We start from the raw sequence: 21,580 nt of genomic DNA on the forward strand, positions 1-21,580 counted from the left end.
TCGTATTTAACCGTTTTTTGTTATTAGTTTTGCAATATTTTTAACTGAGCTGTGGCCTGCGAATAACCCATTCATATATTAATTATTCATGACGAAGTGCTGAATTAAAGGATTACGGACAATATAGGCAAATCCTCTATAACCTTTTATGTTACATTTAAGTTAAATATTTTATACATTTTTATTTTTCTTTCGATTGTGTCACTAAAAGTTGTACCTATTATTACATACCCTAATAGTAAGCTACTATTAAAGCTTTAACTTTTTCTGGATTAAACAATTTATAACATTTAAAAAAATATATTATAAAGATAATAATGTAAAACTGTTCAATGGATAAAATAGTAAAATATTATGTGAAAGTTAGAGCCTTAAGCTCATATTTTCGTGTTAAACATTAATTTTTTAATTTTTTTTTTTTGTCAATTAGTAATTTTAATAAATAAGTATTGGTGAACACTAAATAGTATTAGTAAATCTCGATTATAGTATACCATGAAACCTATGATAGAATTTATAAAAATTTAATTTAATAATAAGATTAAATTGGTCATAGTATTATTATTATTTATTATACAATCATAAAAATCCACATATTTAAATCGTCATAACTATTTAAAAACCTTATAAAACAAAAAATATTTAATAATATCATAATAATATATTAAACATAATGTAACTTGACTGTGGATATTATTGTACCTCATGTAGTTTTAAAATACTAAAGTAGTGGTTATATTAGTTTAAAACATATTAATTAAGGATGGGAACGGGGCTTTGCTTGAAAAATATGTAAATAAAAGGTACCTTCATAAAAATAAAATCGTTATAATTCACATGAAATAAATAATTGTTAATTTTAATAAACAAATGAGAAATTGTTCGAAATTAATAAAATTTTCTTTTTATATTCATTAAATAATGAATGTAAAACGAACTTCATGATCCACGGTAATATAGTTTACACTTAAAGTTAGTATGTTTTTGACTCAAAACTACTGTTTAATGTACACCAAAGAATTTAGAACAACTTCCTTGTGATGTCCAAAATATTCAAATACTTTTTACTCTAATCTAAGTACCGATATACTGAGTCATTTCAAAAACTTGTGCATCAGCACAAACTCATGAATTACAAATTAAAATTAATCTAAAAGCACGAAGTATCTGTTAGCTTGAATTATATTTATTTAAGAAAAAAAATGCAGGTTCTTAAAGTTTCTTATTTTATTATATTTCGCGATTGCGTATACGAGCCATTAATAATTTAAAATAATTTTGAATTAACCGAAATCCATTAAGATAGAATACAAAAGTTATATAGACAGTGAAAAGGATAAAGGATGTTTGATGCTTTCGGTGTATTATGATATTGAAACAAGTTGAATTACGATCGTAAGCAGTGAAAAGCATTATACCTACTATGTTATCCTCTCTGGTTAAAATTAATGAGAAACAAAATCTATTTAAGTCACATTATTGATTGGTGGAAGTTCAACAAATTATTAACATATAACATGAATATTTTAATGTACTATGAATAAATTAGTTTTAATAATCGATGTACGTACATATTATTCTGATTGATTTTAAGTAATATGCATGTGTTATTACCTAGAAGACAGACTAACATACTGTAATATCGGACCGATTTTATAGCAAGCGATCGGCGACAAATGGAAAAACATCAACTAACATATTTTTTTTAGGCATACCTTTTTTTTACGATTAGAAAGGTTGGTGAATTCTGACCAAAAATACAAATTAGGCGTAATTACATTTTATGTACATGAAAATGAACCGCTTTTGGTAGTACAGATGTACGCCGTAATATTATATTTTAGTACCAACCGAGGTAAGAACAAAATATCAACCAAGCAACGCAAATGATAAACAATTTAACGTTAAACAAAAATAAAATTATAATAACAATAATAATACTAAAACTATAAGCAGTGTGTCACGAGTTGGTTATATTTTCTGTTCAGGCTGTCGACAAAGTTTCGAACTGCATCTCTCGACACGCGCCGACAGCGTCACCCGTCAAAACCCTTCTGTGGATTTTTCGTCTGGTCCGAACGAGATAACCTTGAAACGTCTGTACCACCGCGAAAATCCACGCGAAACTCCTACCACCACCCTATACGGGATAAGCCAACCCATACGCTAATTAAGAGGACTTTCGGATAGGAAATGGCTTTGTTGGCTCTCTTCGTCGCCGTTCCACCACTTCCAATCTCACTGACAATTGTCCGTAGGTAGTTCCCGACGCTCGTACCAAACGAATCGTCCACCACTCGCATTATATATAAATATCTATATGTACCCATATTACTGTTGAAAATTGAATAGAATGTGCGGTTATGTATTGTACCTACGTATAGCTGTAAGCTGTTCGACCACGATTCGGAAAATATTGCGTTTAAGTACGAACGTAATGCGTTTGGCCGGTTTTTCCTTCATATGCATATAACGCATCGTACGTCGTTTTGAGGTCGTTGGCATTTTCAAAAATGTAAATATAGTATACCGTGTTCGAATTCAATCCATTTATGTATTTTTTTAGGATTGCCTCTAAGTGACGTTGATTTTGATTTGAATAGTGGTAAAATCAAATTGAAATTACTCAGCGCAATTTACATCAGGTCAGCAGCGGCTATAATAGAAATAATGGATTTAATGATACCGTGACGGTCGTTTCTATGCGTTTCAATGGTAGGAAACATTGTGACCAATAAACTCTGTTAGCCTATTAAAAACGCTCAAGTGCACTTAAGTTACCCTTTGTAATTACGACGGAATAATGCGCGACGTAGAAAAAAAAGGGACTATATTGAAATTCAAAGCACATACGAAATGTTTATTGCTCAAACGCGAGTATGTGGAAACCCGTGGGACACTGTACAATATACAATACTGTGCACTTGGAGGAATGTTGGACGAGAAAGATAGAAAAAAAACCTTCCCCGTGTGCACTCCCCCCCCCCCCCCCGAGCAACGACGTGTGCTCCGAGCTTCGTAAAACAGCTGTGTAAGAAAAATCGACTAACTCTTTTTTTTGTGTTTTTTTTACCCCATACTGCATCGCTACCATAGACGATACAGTCTCGCCGATAAAACTAAATCAAAAAGATTATATCGACTTGGGAAAAATAAAAGTTTCATAAGGACCCTCGTGGGAACGTTATCCCGTTGTCCTGCGGTTGCAAAGGAACATTTCAGTGCCTTTCGCGTTATTATTCTTTGTCAGAGAAATCCTTTTACGTTTTATTGCCTTAACCACAGCAGGCTCTTACGCTACTTTTAAATGGATTGCAATCTTTTAAAATAAAACAATAAGTCATCGGTGGTGAGCCAATTAAAGGTGAGATCACTAAATTATTGTTCGTTTATGGTTTACGGAGTCCTTCGTTTTCACACTAAAGACCTTGTGATTGCAGTACTCTAAGTGACTTTGCTGATGACTATATTTATACGATTTGAGTTGTTAATTGTTATACTACAACTGTGTGAAAGCACATTTTGGTCCCGCGTCGAGACTCAATTTCTAAACGGTCAACTGATGCACGGGGTTTGATTGAATTAATAATAGTTTACAACGCCAGATTAGTTGGCACAAAAGCCAGGGACTGGAAGTGGGTGCGTTTAAACTTTCGACAGAGAGAGTGGATATACGGGTTTACTAACACCGATATATCCCATTAAACTTACCACTTTCTATAGTCAGGTCTGCAATTAGCTAGTTAAAACTGATGATCCAGCTGCTTCAGTATTAACTCGGCCACATTAATTACCGGCCAGGGCCTCCAAGCGCCTGACAATGAACGGATATATTATTAAAGCTTAATGGTTTCTAAAATTAGAAAGGACAGATAAACTTTGTCAGGTAAGTTTCAAGTCGGAAGTCAAAAGGGAACCTCCGAAACGAATGGTTTTGTTTGGCCTCGCTAAGCTGGTATGCTTATATCGTACCAAATCATCGACAACTGTTGCTAATAGTAAGTCTCAGCTAATATACTTAATGTATTAATAGAACAGCTAAGGCCGATTGGAAACAATATGCACAAGTGAATGGCTCATAGAAATAATTAAAACTATTGAATAATGTACACTATCAAACATCTGACTGAAATACTGTAGTATATTGTTTATTGATCAAAGGTTCTTAGAAATGTGAGGAAGAAATTATTGGAGTTTTAATATTATATAATATCACCAAATTTGGATTTTTTTTTTTTTTATATAAATCCTTTTTTTCCTGAAAGCTTTAAAATAAAAATTATTTCTACTAAATTGAGTTTAAATGAGAGAATAAAGATATTTAGATATAGGTATAGGTATAGTAATATATTATTATGATTTCCCTGCAGTGTTTTAATTTTTTAAATATTTAATTTAAATATTATAATTTAGTCGGGTGGCACTGCTGAGTGCCTGGCCATAAATGCTAACCTCCTGTCAATAACCATTAATTATTAAATTCACTCATTATACTTTTTCTAATGTAAATATTGTAAATATTTTTTTAATAATAATATTAAAAAAAAAAATCATTTAAAGGAACTTTAATCAGAATGGACATTTTTAAAAATTATGTTTCCTGTCGCTCTTTTACATAAAAATATTTAAATAATGAAGACTAATATCTTAAAAATATAAATCTGTATTTACTGTGATACTTTATTTTTTATTTTTTTATATCGACTATGAAATAATATTCCAAGAAATAAAGTGTATACATATTAATATTATCATTCAATTTGTGATAGGTACATAATAATATTATTACGGTATTTTTTATAATTTACTGTAGCTATCATAAATTATATTATATTGTGAAGTATTTGCAAAATTATTTGGTTACCTAACTTCTCCTTGATATAATATTTTAATGTATTATTAATATAAGCTTTAAGACTTGTTGAAGGACTTAAACAGTAGAATAATGAATTGAATAATAATTTTGCTGGTTTTGGTACATTTGAATTATTATTTTTCAGTGATTTATATGTTTAACAATTTAGGTAAATTAATATGTTGTTATTTTGATATTCGATAATTTATATTACCTAAAATATTATTTACTATATTAACATTCAACATTTGAATATACTCAAGTAAGATTTTAAACATACCAAAATAATATATACTCAAATTAATCATTACTATTAACAACTTATGATTCTTTTTTATGACATTATTTTGAGAAAACATAAAATCTAAGATTTTTTTTTTATCGAATAGTTTTGATTTGTGTGTAATATGCATAACAAAATAGATGAGCTTTATTTTTTCTAAAAAATCACAGTTATTTTACCTACATTAAAATATCATTCGTGTTATTTTTTTTCACCGCTGGCGTAATATATTTTAGTTTTCTTTGGAAAACTTCTTTAATAAATACCACATAAATAAGATTATTTTTCACAAAACCCTGTATTTAATTTTGTTTCTACGGAATTACAAAAAAAAAATTATTTTTACTTCAAGTGAAAATTAAATAAACTTAAGTTATTTTTAATAATATAAAAATATGTTTTTGCTCATCGCAGTGGTTGTCTAAGTGTAGGTATAAGTATATCAAAGACAATACGAAATCCAATTATCACATATTTTTGTTCATTACATTTATATTTATTTTTATACACATTTTTGAACACTTTCGAAATTCCTACTCTATCTACGTTTAAGTGTAAGATTAATAATTTCGGTTTCGACTACAATCTTGTGTGTTCAATTTCCAGTTCATATTTCAGTATTTTTTTTTATTAACTTACGCGATTAATCATTTCAGTAAATTACAACTTTGCATTACAAGTTAACTTCGTAGACGTTGTAGTACCTATTATATTATGTAGATTTAAATCATATAGTACGTTAATTAAGCATAATACTTTTAAATACGTGTATATATTATATCTAAATTTACCATATAGGTTTTGTTCATTTAAAGCAGTTTCACTACATAGTATTATTTTCATGTGTGCTCGTGTATTAAAGTTTAAATGCATTTAAATAATATACAATTATAACTTCGTCACAATGTTACTTAGTGTTCCGATATAAAACCATTAAACTAAAAAACAAACTTCGTTCTTGTTTACAATGGTTTTTTTTACAGATTGTATAGAGGCTACGTCAACCTTTATAGTATCGTAATAATTAAAACAAAATATTTATTTAATTATTAATCAATTTACCTAGTTTGTGTGCACAACCACTTCAATAATTCGAGATCAGAGCTAATACAAAACGTGATTCTTGAAACAATGCCTGACTTATTATTTAATATTATAAAGATAATACCATTATAGTTATACAGTAGAAAATCAAATAATGCATAAGCAAAACACAGTAAGGGGATATTGTAAATAATGTAATATTGACTATTATATTAATGTAATAGTTAGGGTTAATTTCGATTTTTAGTTATAACTAGCAGAAATGATGTTTGAACAAATTATGTTCAAGCACAAAATGTTCATATTTTTTCACTAAATGTATCTTTATATTTTTTATAATGAGGCTGAACATACGCTTATTGATCTATTAAATAAATATGATTTGACATAGATAAGAATTTGTATTTTATTACAACAGTAAAATAACTGCAATTGAAATAATGCTGGATCGTCGTAATTTAATTTTTATATTTCTTGTAAAATTATTTATATAACTGATATCCCAGTAGTGATTTACCTACTTATAATTATTGTGGGGTCCAAAAAAATGTCTTATCAGATAAATGTTTGGTTATACATTTTAACCGAGTAGTCACTGGTGTATGAAGAGGGTTAATGAAAATGCTAGTAGAATCCTAAAGTGGTATAACAGAAATTATTTTAACCTTAAACTGGTCGACTAAAAAGATAGACCTTTTAGTAAGTGTGCTATCAATATTCAACCATGGCAGGGATCACCGGATTTGCATATTATCTTTTTCGAGTACAAGGATAAGCATTATTGGATACAAATTCGTTCACTGCGCACATCGTTCATGGTAAAATGTAAATTTCTGACAAAGTTAATATAAAAATTCTAGAAGTTTTATTGTGTGAAATGGGATAAGTGTTTTACATCAATTATTTATCCTCAAGTAGCATAACTTCTATCGTACAGTAAATCGTGGGTTTATGTAAAAAAAATCCAATACCGAAAAGTATACATTTAAAAAATAAAATAATTCAACCAAGTACTACAATATGGCTCAAAGGTTTTTTTAAAAAAAAAACATTTCTATTCGAATGACTTTATGAGTTATTAAAACGAAAATGTTAAAATGACCTAGGTAACTAATTTTACCTACCATTAAAAATGATGATATTGTAATATCAATGCTAAGTCCGCTGACCGACGGAGGTGGTAGTTTTTCATCAGTCAGCTAGGACCCCTATACACACACACACACACACACACACACACACACACACACACACACACACACACACTAACCAACCCACGCCAAATTTCGTCGACTTCCCCGTCGTCGTGGGTGTACGACCGAACACACAGCCGAAATAATAAACGACATCCGGCGACGTGTTGAGTATGAAAAGCGGTCAACCGCCGCCACCGTGCACCGGCGCGTGTAATCTGTGTGCAACCCTGGATTGATCGAGCGAGGTAATACGTGCCAGAGTTTTTACAACCCTTTTGTTTCCCAATTATTATTTTTTTTTTTTCTCGCACGTCTCTTTGTCGATTGTCGTCCGATCATGATTATTATTATTATTTTAATTATTGTTATTATTACTATGAATTCGAGCGTGTTTCGGGCGACGATCAATTTTGAAATTTTGAAAAGGATATTCGTAGGGTATTAAGACAGCATTTATTCATGATAGTTACTTCTCGGCAATGAGTCATAAGTGTCGACACAGTTGTTCTGTATAATAGCAACGGCAGGGCTATGAGTGATAAGAAAATATAATATATTATAGTGGAAATCGAAAAATCCACATTTAAATACAAGTAATTGTGTATAGTCGGTTATAGGTACGTATACAAATTATAGGTACCCTTGAAAAGGTCACACGGTCCAATGAAGAGTATATAGGCATTTTTTTTTTCTTCCTTGTACTAATTTATAATATTCTATAAATAGTACCTATATATTTTTGCAGACTTAATTGAATTCCTTTATTTTCTGAGTAAATATAATATGTATGATACTAATGTTTGCGCTTACAGAATAAATATTTCATGTACCTAAATCTTTTTTTTTAAATTTAAATTAAATTAATTCTATATTAAGTAAAATAACTAAGTTATGTCAACCATTATTTGGGTTGAAATTGTAATATATATTTGAAAACCATCCTCATATAATTTATAAGCATTATAATCAAAGAAAATAATGAAAAATGTTCATGGTATTTCAGAAACTAGTATCGGTGCACTACATTCATTGGTTATCAGTTTATTTTCATTGTTTTGAATTTATTATAATTAACAATATTATATAAAAATAGTAATGAGGCCTGGTGTGGCTCAGTGGTTATAGCCTCAGCCACTAGTGTGTTATTGGCCGACGTCACTATAGCTCCTTGATTGATACGAGTTTTTAGAGACGAATCTTCGCACCGCATACACGTATTCCACAACCAACAGTAACACCCACCAAAAACAATGCTAATGTCCATAGTTGCAGATGCTTTAAATCAATAAAAAAATAAAATAAAATAGGATACAAAAATTATATTCTATAATGCAGTATTATTTTTTCAATTAGTATTTCATTATGCATTTTTGCCGTTAATTATTTGTGTAATAAAGTATCAAAGGCAGTTATTTATTGAAACCGTTATTTGATGAGTTGTTTTTCAAACAAATCAAAACTTTATGTTTTTTATTGTTTTTATTTCTATTGGTGTTTCCTTAAACATTTCTTCTTAATTATTAAAAGTTTTCATCATTTAAATGAACAGGTTTTTTTTATCTCGTGTTTTTAATAACTTCAAAACTTTATCGAGATTTGTTACAAACAATAAAAAAAAAACTCCATTTTTAATTTTTACATTAACGTTTGTTTAACCAATGGACTTCATTTATCATTTACAATATTTTTTTAGCGTGTCATCGGTATCTACTTTTCGCGTACTTGATATATTTACAACTGCTTAGTTTTCTAATGGTTTCTAAGGTATTATTGCTTTTTATTACTATTTCCAAATTAAGGTTTCATCGTGCAGCCATCGCGCATCGTTTCCATCTTCTCTGAAACATTAATAATAACTGAGGCAGAGACAGTATACCAAATATTTGAATTATTTTCGTGGATATCAAAATAGCGATAGGTAGCGTTTTGGACGACAGCCAATAACTAAAACCATTTGATTTATTGTAGTCAGCATTTTAATCGTGAAATAAAACTGTTATCCGGCACATGACGAAGAAGGAAATATAAATGTTGCTCTGTTAGTATTTTGAGTATCAGAAAATTGATCATTTTTTCGAAACGCTTGATTAAGCGTTGTAAATCGAGGAATTTTAAATCGTTTAAGTGTCAATGTTAATATAATAAATCGATTTCAAATGAAAATAGAATCGTTCATAATGGGTAATAAAAATAAACTAAATTCTTTTTTTTTCCATAGGTAAACATTTATTGCACGCCCCCACTATTTTATAATTACTTTTTGACCCCTGATTTATAGATAAACGACGGGAAGGGGAAAGAGCCACAAATCATTTAGAGGAAATTATCGCATGCGTCACGGGAATATATTAAAGTTATGTCAACCCGTTGTTCCGTCGACATACTACAATAGCTATTGACATTTTTTGACACGCACAAGGAACCAAAAATATAGGGAGAAATATTTCGAATTCAAGTCCAAAAGCAACGGCAGATAATAATATTATCCTAGCCGGTAATACGATGGGTCTCTATAAGCGCTTGCTTGCTCAATGTTTTGATACGATTTCATAGGAATGCGATTATTATATGGTATTGACCTCGCAGGACGTTAAATTATTTTCGATTGACACCGTAGGAGATGATTTCACCTTCGGCTTCGTTGGAATTCTACGAGAGTTAATTTGTGAGCGAAAACTATTAGCGAACTGTATCACCAAATTACAACGACCTTTTGTGAACGGTCAATAAAAAACGAATAATAAAATATAACTCACAGTAGGTATATGGTACGAAGTAAAATGTTTATTTCCTCTGAACACCGTCATTTGCCACTAAACCTATGGCACATTTAACGTAATATGCCATATAATTTAGATAAAAAATAGTTAGTGTCAAATAAACAAGAAATCGACTATCTATATATTATAATTATCGTGCATATCGTATGATCATAGTTGGAACTTTAAACTCTATGATATTCGGTTAATTGCTTTATAGTTTATGAAAACAAAATTAGTGTTTTTATTTTAGTTCAACATTTTTTTTGTAGGTAATTTATGTGGAATTAAACACGTGCCAACAATTGATAAAAAACAATCTCGTCGTCAGAATTGGGAAATATTTGTATACTTTTCAATATTATAAATAATATCGTTAAAATAATAATATAATATTAAGTGTGCCGTTTAATACGTAAAATATTCTTCATATTACTATAATATTGCGGTTGTGGTTCATGCAAAAATAATAACCATTAATGACCTAACGGGTAATTAATTACATTTTATTATTATAAAATTGTCAGCGGCAAATTAATTTCGTGGCGGTGAAATATTCCGATTTATGTTTAATAAATATTACGCGTTTAAAGTGAACCAGGACGCGATAATGATTAATTCGTTGTAATTTATACAGCAGGACATGTTACTATTCGAAAATATATATACAGTAAAACCTAAGCGATTAATGTTTCGAGTTACTGACGGTATACAATGCAATAATATGATACGTATTGATCGTATTATATTGATACGCATGAAAGTGTACACGACCGACCGACGTCCAGTTTCGATGACACGGTATTGTGAAAAGCTTTGGGAGAAATGCGACAGAAACCCAAAATATATGGTTCGCCATATTATAATGTTATGATATATTGATAATAATATGTATATACATATTATAATATTATATTTACGTATATGTGTGTAGATAATATGTTTCATAAAATGATCTTGACCGATTTTGACATTTGACTGCGTAAAAGTATAATGTCAAATATTTAAAGTTTAAATAAATAATCTAAAACATTTTTATATTTTATTAAAATTTAAACCGTTATACATATTGTTAATTTATGAAAAATAGAATCATCGACTTTTTATGGATTCGAATTAAATTACATACACTATATGTATTATATTATATGGTCCGTAAAATATGACTCACTGTGTAGAAGTTACAGAAAACAAATATTGGAATATTAATTATTTTGTTATACATTTCGATGCAAAACCTATATTTGTTATGAGAATCCTATGCAACTAAAATATATAAGCAATTCAGTCCCATAGAAATAATAATCACAGTAATATGTATTAACAGTATTAGGTATAGTAGTTGTGAGTCAAAAGTGCCGAGCGGCGAGCGGGAGGGAGAAGAGATCAAAATTTATTGCTCCCTACTATTATATTACATTTGATTTGATAATTTTTTTCCTCAAGTCTCGAAAATATCGTGTTACGATATCACTATATTAATATGATAATAGTAATGACTAATGAGTAGTTGCAAAGTATAGTATAGGCATAGCGCACGCGTCCATTTGCAGCACCGTACGAGTGAATATAGCTTCATATATGAACGTGACACCGACACACCTATAGTTTTATACGCCACTAAACTGCATTCACTGCCCCACGGTAAACCATACGATCCCCACGCCGCAGCAGAATTACGGTAGACAGGTATTTTCCGTATACGGTATCGCGAGCTCGTTTAATTAATACCGTTGTATTAACTTTTCACAGGGGTTATCAGGTAAATATTGTTGTTGTCCCTGCTCGACACTATAAACACATTAACAGTTTGTCCGCTCCTCGGTTTACCAATGTTTCATGATAATCCGAATGGATTTGACCTTTAAATGCCTCGCTTATTTAAATCAGTCGAAAAAACTGAGCTTAAAAAAAAAAAAGCCAAATTAAGAACAGCCGATCTGCAACCGTTGGGGCTGCTCTTTCGAATTACAGTTCGGTTGTTCATAACGTATTTGTTACTAATAATAATTGATTGGGATTGGATACTAATCCAAGTACGAACAAACATCTATAATAATAATGATAGGTAGCCCCAAGTATAGGTAGTGTTCGTTTTAAAGCCCAATGGTTTTTTTTTTTTTTTTTACAATATTTTTTGATATTTTTGTTTGTATGGATTTTATAAAGGCAACACGAGCTTTGTATGTTTTTCGTTTTCATAGGTAGCAATATATTGTTAAATATTTTCAATAAACAATTTTAATCTTAAATTTAAGGTGCAAGGGATAGAGGATGCAATAATAATAATAATAATAATAATAATAATAATAATAATAATAATTTGATTTCACATTATTTTATAATCGTTCGTAAAACAGTTTTACCGTTTTTATACTTTAAAAATATTGCATAACATGCATATCAATTAGAAATTTATATAGATTTTTGTAATTTAGGATTTCCCGAGTTTACAATTTTTCGTTATATCCTGAGGAAATCATAAAACATCGAGACAATTATAATACGCCTAAAACTATAATGACATTATACGACTTTTGGTTGGCATCTTCCGGTGTGCCAAAAACCATTCTTTATTATTTATTATAATTTAATATTGTTTTTAGCAAATTATTTTTTTTATATAAATTGGAAAAGCTTATTTTACAAATTAAAATAAAATTGTATTTATTTTAATTTATTTTCAATATTATAAGAATATAATTTTCAAATCGAAACTAGGAAAATTAATTAAATTATACTGAGAATGTCAGAAATATACTAAATATTGTTAGTTCATTTTAATGATGAATAATTTCTGTTCAAAATTGCTTTAGATATGAGCAATTTATACGTTATAGTTTTAAATTAAATTAAAACGTTAACTTAGGTACCCTATTCATAGTTCTTACCAATATGCATAATATCATGTTATATAATATTCTAATCAGTGATATTCCACTATGTCATTCCAATATATTTATTCACATAACAATGTAAAAATAACATATTATTATTTATTTTTAGGTTTTGAGCAGGGGGAGGAATTTTAGAACAGCAGACATCACGTCATAATGTGTAGACCGTCCAGAATCATTTTTATATTTAATGGTTTATTATTGAACTCAAATTGATTACAGTTATTACATGACCTATTTTTATTTGCTTATTATATTTTACTAACCTACTCAATGGACAATGAGATTGTTCACTAGATACCACACAGTCAGACTCCCAGTTTTTACTTTTAGATTAAATTAAATTGTTATTTTTGAAATTTATAATATTTGTATACCATTAAAATGTATTAATGTTTCGTTTTAATCGAAATATTAAAAAAATCTTTATTAGTAATTTAACTAATGGTTTTTACATTAAAAAGATGACGAAACTTAAAATGCATTATTTTAAATACACTTATTTTTAATATTCTTTCCATTTTGATTTTAAATGAATATTATGTCAAGTAATATAATACGTTTTTTGTTAAATGAACAGTTAAAATTATATTTCAAAATGATAAGTACCGTATTAATTCAAAATTAATAAATAACAATAAGGTTAACCAAAACCTTATACTATTAATTCCCATTATAATATAAAGAAAATATATTCATGAATAACAATACTATTGTTGGTGGCTCATTTTTTTTTTTTTAAATTGTTATATATTTCATAATTAACATATTATTTTATCTTGTTGATTATTAACTAAAAAATCATTTTTTTTTTTTTTAAGGCGTGAAGTTAAGTTGCTTAAAATTTTAAATTAAATAATTGGGTTGCCACCAATCGGAAAACAATTCACTGAAGAGGCGGCTTAACACTACTGCCAGACAGCAACTGGTGTGCACCCTTCCATGAGCCATGTCATGCCATGTCCCTATTTTACCATTGTGTAATGTGGTATTTTAATACTTAAAATACAATTTGGCAAATACGAATGTGGGGTGAAGTTACACTATAATAATAATTATAATGCGCACGTGGTAGGTATTATGTTAATTTTATTATATTAGTGTTCAATTGTATGTATTGTAAAGATAACCAATTTACTCGAGACATTAATGACGCCTTTTGTGAATGTGAACAATTTATACATTTAGTGCAATCTAAAGAAATACATTACATCGCAATGGGTCGTAGATGTTTCGCATTCAAAATAGGTTAAATGAGTAGGTGTAATTAATGTCACCGCAAGTAACATGGCTTTCGTGTGCTGAAAACTATGCTGAATTACTGCGCCAACTCGAACAAATGGGTTGCAAATACTGTTGAGCTTATCGGACACTTAACACGTGCCCAGTCTAAACTCCACGATTTTATTTTGTGCTGGGAAACTATTGGCGTCATTCATAAATTTATACAAATTGTATATTATTCCGGACCGTGGGTTAAAAACCCCGTTTTAGGGATACGATACTTTTAAAGAACAATATCTATATATAGAAATATAAAGATGAGAAAAATATATAATATTATTATATTACTCGCATTCACGCATGTGATATTATATTACCTACGTATGAACACATGCGTGTAGTGACTGTAGTACCAATCTGCATAGTGAGTACTGAGTGTGCACCTACTGCGTAGCTCAAGAACAGTTTGCTCGGATACAGCGAGTAGTAACCCGACCTACCAATCGACGGCGTCAAACACACCCACACACACGTTATAGTATTCTTCTCTTGGTTTCTCATGGTGGTGCACGAAATGTAGAAGTAGGTGTTCTAGGGTGCAGTTGTAAACGCGTGACGGGTTTAACGCCGTCGCACACGATATATAGTATACACTATATACATACATATATCATATTATACACATACATACATGCATATATATATATATATGGGATGAAAACGTGTTTATTAGCTGGAGGCCAAATCCCGACCCCTCGCCACCGGTATATGCCCTACAAAGTCGACTACTCGTCGTTCGTTCGTTAGTCGTGTCTGTGCGTGCGCGCTTGCAGGAGAGAGACGCGGGCTGGTCGTAGGGGTGCACCAAATGTGGAGAGACGGGCACCGAGGGGGGTGGGTGGAAGGGCCGCTGGCTTTTATACGATCTTTGAGAGGCTCGCGACCGGAATAACAATAAACCGCCAAACGACTACGACTACGACTACGACGACGATGACGATGACGATGACGACGACGACGATGACTACGGCTGCTGTACTAGACGGACCGGTGTGCGTGCGTCAGAGGGTTAACGGAGAGCTGCACGGTGGTTGTGCGCGGTGCTCGTGTGAGTACATAATATTATAATATATACATATAATATATATATATATATATATATATACACGCGAATGGATCCGATGGGACCCATAGTTAAGAGTGGGTGGGGTTGGTAAGGGGCATATCTCTGCGATCGTATCTTCCTACGGGACCGATGCGTGTACGACGAGTTGGTGTGCGGAAATTTTATTACATCTCCACGATTGCCCACGCGGGTGCGCGACGACGTTGTTTCTTTTCAACTACGCGTATATACACATCCACTGCGCCATATAATAATATATATATATATATACCAAGTGATGCTATAGACGCTCTGTATATATATATGGTACCTCAGAAATAATAAGCGCACTGGGAATGGGAAATCGTGATAAGAATTTTCAGCTGTCGCCGCGCCCGGACGATTGTTAGCCATTTGCTTTCATACGGCGCTGCGGCGACGGTACGAGACGATGGGGGAGGGGGTGGAGGTATGGAGGAAATGTACCGTATAATATTATTATTATACATAAGACGCGCACAAAATTGAGGGCGGAAAAAACCGAACGGATGTGTTCGGTCCGAAATGGTTTTGGATGGCCGTCCGCGTACCTACCATATATATATATTATGTTTTACACTGCGATGATATTATTATTATTATTATTATTATTATTATTATTATTATTATTATTATTACGCTCGCGATAATGCCGAGCTAACAATGCTGTGCGTGAACACGTCTTAAAATGCGAATGGACGGGGCGAGTTCCGGAGAAAAAAAACAAATTTTATGACGTGCGTGTGCGACGGTTACGACTTACGATCGCAACCGTACGCGGTGGATGATTATAATCTCATTATTGCTATTATTATTATTACTACCACCACTAATATATTATGATACTATTCTTTCTGCTTTGTAAAAAACGAATAGTCATTTGCATAATCCACGAGTTACATTATATAATACCATCGCGTATTACGTATATAACGTTTATTGTTCACTATATTTCCGCATGAAGATTGTGGAAGTGTTTTCGTAAGTTCCGATCAATACTCACAAATTGCACTGCTGTTTAGGCACGTCATGATATTTGGATGTTGTTTTTTTTAACCTCTATCATTTTCAAAACATTCAAAAGCAATCAATTATGTTTTGATACATACACTACAGAAGCATTTAAAACAATATTATTCGAATAATCGGTATAAAAAAATAAACGAATCAAACATTATAAAAACCATTTTTTTTAAAAATATTATTATGTTTGAATATTAATTTAGGTCGCAACCAAATAACAAACGTTTAATTCAATTATACTATGAGTTACAAACTGTTCGTTCAAAATTATTATTTTCGAAACTTTAAAAATTAAAAACAATGGAACACATAATAACATTATTTCAGAATAATTAAAAAATTCAACAGACCAAAAATTGTTGGTTTTGTGTTAAAAAAAACGGTAAACCATTCTAAAGTTTAAAATAAATTAAAGGACGCATATGGAAATTAATAAAAGGAATCTTTGCAATTTTTTTTACATTTTTGGGAATGTTTTGAACATATCGTTTGTCATGTCTAAATTTCGATTTTAAACGAAACAGTAAAGGTATTAGAAGTACAATAACCTACTCCATTTTCTTTTTTTCTACTCGGAAAACTGTATTTTATTATCTATCTAGAAGTTAGATTCAATTATTGAAACTTTAAAGTTATTGAAAAGTTACTTATACGGTGTGCAATCGATTTAAAATCTGATACTGATAGTTCTTCTATATATAATAATTAAATTAAGTTCTAAACTGATTCGAATTGAGAAACAGTTTTTCACTGTGTTGTGTTGTAAATAAAATAAGTCATATTTTGTATACTTATAGTTAGGTAAAAACATAAATTATAAAATATCATTAGAAATGGAGTTAAATACACAGAATGTTTTTTCGAATGCAATGATTAATCAATGATGTCAAATTTGACATTGCAGTTACCTACTCAATGAATATTACCTACTATTTACATTTTACACTGCAGCAGAGTGACATCATGGTTTTTAAGGAGGTGATCTAATTGTTTATAAGTTCCTTATTTCATACAAAATATTCTATAACACTATATTATATTTAAAAATAAAAATGAATGAAGCAATAATTTTTAATCAAAAATATTTTCTTCTATTTATATTTTATTTTCTGATAATTGTATTCCAATTAATTTTATATTATATTTATTTTTAGTTAATTTATTTATGTATAATAATTAGTACCAAAAATTAAATCAAATACCATGACAAATGTCATTATTATATAAGCATATTTGTCGAGCAATCAATTAACAAATGATGAATGGATTATAAAGTAAACATATTATTTATACTACCATCATCAAAAAAGATGTGTCTTGAATGTAAATAACGAATCAATCTAATGTATAATTTAAAATTAGAGCTATCGTAATTTTTCAGTGTAAACGAATACTGATATAGAATGATTCTACTTCGTTACCAACAAAAGCCGTAGAGGAAAATAAATGCGACCTAATTTCGAACAGAAACCTCCCCAATTTAATCACGTTACATTTTAAACACCTCTGAATAATATTTGTTTTTTATTTTATTTCATGGAACTGTCGGGTTTTCAAACCGTATTGTTGTCTCAATAGCTATTCACGTTCACCACAAATAAAAAACTAACAAACTTTTAACTGAATACCAATACTCAATAAAGTATAACAATATTATGATCAAGATTGCATTGTCACCGTCGTGTAGCCGTCTTATACCAATAACAGTTAACAATATGTCAATATTCAACAATCATTCTATATCGTTTATAATTATCATTTTATGTTTTCTGTACATATTTTATAATATTTGCAATATTTATAATTTTATAATCGCGTTTATTTCAAAGTAGAATATAATATTATCATAACTCGGATAACCAAATGAATAAATGATGTGAAATATGTTATAAAAATAATAATGAATATTATTAATTAAACAATAATTTTTCTTATCGATTTGTAACAATAATTTTTTTATCGGTTAACTTTGATTATATATTTTTTATTCGACGTGCATTGAGACTGGACGTGAATTTTATTGTTATCAAAATAATTTTCTCACGCTTTACTATTTTTGTTATCTATACTTATAATACAACTACACTATATATTATAACGTTTTTTCTCGCACTACGCACAGAATGAATAACATGACGCAGCACAGAAATAATGTAACGTTGCTGTTGATTTCATGTCTTGTCGCTTTTCTTCTTTTTTCTACGTGCATTCGGAAATGAAGTTTCCGGTCCTAGACACACGGTGCGCTACAACTACCAAATAAATCCGGTCCAGCTAAAAGCTCCCTCCGGTCAGTCACCACCACGACTAGAGGACGGGTGGCAGGAAGCTACTTCCGGTATGCGTCGGCTCGTTACGTATGTAAATATACATGGTATAGCATAGAGAACCACCGTGAATAATGTGCAACATTAATAATTATAATTATTATTATTATAGCAGAACACACACCATCACACACACACACACACACACACACACACACACACATGCACAATGCACATGCACACACAGACTAAAACTAAATACGCATTAAATGTTATACAATACAAGGGCCATAGAAAGTGATGCTAATGGAAAGTCAAACTCTATCGATTTCGGACAGCCACGACAATAGAACGCAATCATCGGCTATAATTGTGTCCGCATTATTTTTCCCCTTTCCAGGCGTGAACGGTTTTTTTTCACCCCAGGATGTCATTATGAAATGGAATAATATTGGACATTCGACGACAGGGACGAACGTCGAGGAGGTAAAAATAAAAAAAACCGTTTGGTTTTTTTCCAATTATCTGACCTTTTTTCGCCTCCGTCTCGGAAAAATCAAAACTAACATTGATTGCGAACATGAATTTTATTCGGTATAATTAAATGTATGTCATGTTAAAAAAAATAACATCATTATTTCAGAAAACGAGTGTTGCACTTGAAATATAAATAATACGTTTAATTTATTAACGACGCGTAATATGAACTAACGTTGTATAAACGGTATTATAATTATTTTGTATTTCAATTTTTTTTTCACATTACCTACTGTATACACATAAACTATAATTCATTATATTAAGTATTTATGTATTATTGAATATAATATAAAATTACGTATAAAGCGTAATTTCTAGCGTGAAAACGTGGAAAAAATATTAATTATTATTTAAATAAAAATACAACACCGTGTGAAACTTTTCTTAAGAACAATAAATTTATAACTACTCTATATTAACTTATCACTGCATTTAAATTTATTCAACTACAAAGTTTACTATGGCTTAGATTGTAACCAAAATGTATGCAAAGTGATATTCTCGGTGTGATGATCAAAGTGAAATTATGAATTCCATACATGCTTATATTGGTCTATAGTGTAATGCATGAATGGTAAATAAGATGGCCGTAGGAGCAGTATTAGAAGTGGCCTGTTAGTGCGAAGGATAAATTTCTGAAACTATATATCCAATTGTTAAGCTAGTAAAATAATAATTTATTACACTAACAACGTATGCACTAATTTCCGTTGTGGATTATTGTCAAGAATCTTGTTCACACATCTTCAAACGGTGCGACAGTAAATTATTATTATTATATTATATGGATATCTTTAACACGATACGTTCACATTTAAGAATTTATAATATCATAAATATTTTGAAAACATTAAGGAAATTATTGCAAATCTACAGTTCATATTTCTAAAAAAACGTGGCGTGTATTTGTTTTATTTTATGAGACTATAGTTTTAAAACTGTAGTTTTTTTTAAACAGGTTGATAAATTAAAATTCATTTAGAGGAATATATAATAATTTATTTCAACATTTTCGATTTGTACGTTATATTATGTTAGTAGTTAGGACTCTGATTTTCTTTTTTTACATTTATACGTGAGAACCAATAGTGTTGAAAATTTGGAAGATATATCGTCGTTTTTTCGGTGTTTTAAAAAATCGTAAAATAATCGATGATGTTTGTTAAAGTTTTCGACTTTCGAATTTATTATTTATAGCTTTATATACCCGGTCCAATCATCGTATTTTCTCGTACGGCCTAAAAGCGTACCACAGAGTAAATTTGGAGAGAAATAAACTACACGAGCGCTACAGTTTCAATCTTATATGTACATGAATATTTTATTTATTTTGCGACGATTTCATGACCATAACGGTCTGATCTCTTAATAAAGATTTGATTTACAGCCGACGTATTTTTAAGGTGCTCGTATATATACGTATATCAGCTATCCGTGGCGGAATTGTCGTAATCCGAATGTACACATAATACCAACACACTCGCACACGCACACTGTCACGTAATCTTGAAAAATGAGCTTTTGTAAGAAGGGTCGATTGTACCTATGGGCTGACACTCCGGTACATAAACGTACAACCTAGGGCCATGTTGGCCATGTTCCAACCGCTCGACAACGATATCGCGTAATGTATTCAAATCGCGTAAGCGAATTAATGATCTTACGATAAAAATGAGTTGTTGAAATTCGACACAGACCGGTTTGAAAGCTAGAGCGCATGCGCGCGTGCGCGTATAAAATATACAGAGTGCGGGCAGAGCCAACTGACTAGTTTTTAAGGGGATGTAATACGCACGCACGACGAACCCTCGATGTACAACTGTTCAGACCTTGATTACGACTAAAAACGGTATACCTAAATGTGGAATTTAAAATATACCACTAATAAAGTCATATGCATTTATCTTATTTTAGACTAATGACCCCCATAACCTCGTCAGTTGGCTCTGCCGCACACTAAAACCGAATCTGTGAGATCGTCTACAACAATATTATATCTTGAAGATATAATTTTCAAAAATGGAATTTCCTACCTGTTTCAATAAAACATACTGTTTTTCTCTAAGTTAAACTGTTCGTAATGTATAGCCCTTCAAAACTCGTCAGTCGGCTCTGCCACATTCTGTATATAGAGTCACCGCGACGGTGCAGAAGTTTTTATGGGCATTAAGGCTCTGGCATTTGGTTGTGTTCGTCGAATGAACACCGCAGCATCCGAACATTTAGGCATTGTGTTCTCAAATTTTCAAAGACCATACTCTGCCACACAGTCAAATTAGCCGGGTGGTTTCAACCAAAAGTCGAGACTTTAATAAAAAAAAATAAAACTACGGTTGTAATAAAAGTTT

At 30.6% G+C, this 21,580-nt stretch overlaps 1 protein-coding gene across 1 annotated transcript in view; it reads right to left on the reverse strand.

The window, feature by feature from the left end:
• LOC100163336 overlaps nt 1-21,580 on the reverse strand; it is a 156,971-nt gene that overhangs the window by 46,086 nt on the left and 89,305 nt on the right. The window lies entirely within an intron of this gene.

The sequence above is a fragment of the Acyrthosiphon pisum genome, chromosome A1 (assembly GCF_005508785.2).
Source record: "Acyrthosiphon pisum isolate AL4f chromosome A1, pea_aphid_22Mar2018_4r6ur, whole genome shotgun sequence".
In the NCBI taxonomy this organism is placed as follows: Eukaryota; Metazoa; Arthropoda; class Insecta; order Hemiptera; family Aphididae; genus Acyrthosiphon; species Acyrthosiphon pisum.